Source organism: Phyllostomus discolor, chromosome 2 (assembly GCF_004126475.2).
Source record: "Phyllostomus discolor isolate MPI-MPIP mPhyDis1 chromosome 2, mPhyDis1.pri.v3, whole genome shotgun sequence".
In the NCBI taxonomy this organism is placed as follows: Eukaryota; Metazoa; Chordata; class Mammalia; order Chiroptera; family Phyllostomidae; genus Phyllostomus; species Phyllostomus discolor.
The window spans coordinates 81,794,477-81,797,500 of record NC_040904.2 but is presented as its reverse complement, the minus strand read 5'-3'; positions in this window follow the sequence as shown (position 1 = coordinate 81,797,500).

Here is a 3,024-nt window from a genome sequence, read left to right as displayed (position 1 = left end):
TCTGTCAAGTCAAGCCAGCCAGTCCAGACATAGGATAGTATGTGGCAGGGCAAAACCCTCATAGATGCTCGCTGTGTCAGTGACACTATGACCTGAGTCCATAATGTATGGTGGTGTGATCAAAGGTATCCAGGGACAGGGTAGCCTATAAAGCAATACACATAAGAGATTCCACGGTACCTTGGTGTCTCCACATGGTTGGCCATGGAGTCTAGGGGAGCCTTAGTAAGGCTGATTGTAGAAGGTAGATGCCAAGTTTTCTCTTGGTTATGATGATGTCCCCAGTGGGGTACTTCAGGGTAAGGGTTCACCTCTTGCTTTTAGCCTCATCACCCATGATGCTACTCTTTAGTTCCATGTATTCTGTGGTATATTGGCCACCCAACAGAAGAGGAAAACATGGTCCCTGCACTATATTTTATTGACCACAAGCTTACAGACTTTTTCATGAAGATCTTGACAGTAATAAATTCAGCTTCATTACTACTGCTGAGAGGGATATTGTGTACAACTTCAAGAAGAAGCTAAGATATGGAGCAGAAGGCGTTTCTTATCTAGAAAAGTTGTGTCTTCCAGTGTCACAGCCATTGTTGTTGCTGAGTGCAGAGAGTTCTTTCTCTGTTTTGATCTCTCTGAGGTGGTTACTGCATTGGATGAGAACAACCTGGACAAAGAGCATGAGAATTTCAGATTTAATTTTATTTACTTTAATTCAAAATACTTCTTTATTTTGTTTTTTTAGAGTAAAATATTGTTATTTTTAATTTTTAAAATTCTTGTATTGTATTTTTTCCATTAGCATTTAATTCCCTAATACTTTCTACCCTTCCCCCATGATATCAGCACATTGTTGTCCACGAGTCCTTTTCCCTTTGTCCTCAATCCCTCCACCCTTTAATCTCCCCTGCCTCTAGTTGTCATCCTCCTCTCCATCTATGAGTCTGTCTCTATTAGGAAGAAGTAAAACTGGCTTGATGCTATGCAAAGAGAGCCCTAAGGATTCCACCAAGAAACTAATTAAGGATTGGTAAATGAATTTAGCAATAAAAGATACAAAATTAATATCCAGAAATCAGTTGCATTTTTATATGCCAATAACAAACTTGAAGAAAGGGAAATTAAGAAAATAATCCCATTCACATTTGCTTCAAAAAGAATAAAATACTTAGGAATAAACCTAACCAAGGTTGTAAAAGACCTATACTCAGGAAAGTTTAAGACACTGAAGAAAGAAATTGAAAAAGATACAAATAAGTAGAAGCACATACCATGTTCATGGATAGGAAGAATTAAAATTATTAAAATGTTCATACTACCCAAAGCAAACTATAGATTCAATGCAATTCCTATCAAGATTCCAATGACGTATTTCACAGAACTAGAACAAATACTTCAAAAATTCATATGGAACTGCAAAAGGCCCCCACACAGCAACAGCAATCCTGAGAAAGAAGAACCAAGTTGGATGAATCACACTACCTAATATTAGACTATACTGTAAGACTATAGTAATCCAAACAGCATGGTACTTGCATAAAAATAGGCACATAGATCAATGGAACATATTAGAGAGCCCAGAAATAAATCCACACCTTTATAGTCAATTACATGTGACAGAGGAAGTAGGCACAAATAATGGGTTAACAAAAGTTTATTCAATAAATGATGTTGGGAAAATTGGACAGACAGGTACAGAAAAACAAAACTAGACCACCCTCTTACACACACACATATAAAGCTCAAGAATAAATTGAAAAGGGATCAAAGACTTAAATTTTAGACCTGAAACCATAAAAATCATAGAAGAAAACATAGGCAGCAAAATCTCAGATATTGCTCCTAGCAATATTTTATCAGCTATATCTCCCCAGGCAAGGGAAACAAAAAGAAAAAAAAACACAAACAAATGGGACTATATGGAACTAAAAAGTTTTTGCATAACAAAGGAAAATAACAAAATAAAGAGACAACCCACAGAATGGGAGAACATATTTGCTGATACATCTGATAAGGGATGAATATAACAAATTTACAAATTACTTACAAAACTCAACACCAAGAAAACAAATCATCCAATTAAAAAATGGGCAAAGAACCTGAGTAGACACTTTTCCAAAAAGGACATACAGATGGCCAAAGACATATGAAAAGATGCACAACATGTCACAAATCATTAGAGAAATGCAAATTAAAATCACAAGGAGATATTACCTCACATCTGTCAGAATTGCTATCATCAATAAATCAACAACAATGTGTGCTGACCAGGATGTGGAGAAGGGGGAACCATTCTGTCCTGTTGATGGGAATGCAGATTGATACAGCCACTGTGGAAAACAGTATGGAGATACCTCAGAAAATTAAAAATGGACCTGCCTTTTGACCCAGTGACCCCACTTCTGGGAATATATCTGAAGGAACCCAAAACACTAATTTGAAAGAACATAAGCACCCCTATGTTCACTGCAGCATTATTTTATAATCAACAAGATATGGAAGCAGCCAAAGTGTCCATCAGTAGATGAGGGGATAAAAGAACTATGGGGCATTTACACAATGGAATATTACTTGGCCACAAACAGAAGAAAATTTTACTCTTTGTGACAGTATGGATGGACCTAGAGAACATTATGCTAAGTGGAATAAGCCAGACAGAGAAAGACAAATACCATCTAATTTCACTCACATGTGAAATCTAATGAACAAATTAAAATACTTCAAACAAACACTGGATTGTTGCATAAAAAATATTATTAGTGGAAATTGTGTCATATATTTTATATCTAGAAAGCATATGTGTATCTATAGTATCTTCCTCCAGTTGTAATGTCCTGGCCACATGATAAATGCTTAAAATGTGTTTATTAATTTACAGATGAATATCTTCATCATAGTAAATAATTATTTACACATTGGTAGGTTATTTAAATGTGTCATTAAACAGTTTCTTTCCAAATTATTATTATAAAATACATTGATTAAAAGTAAAAATAATATCATAGTAAAAATGTCAAACCACTGCTG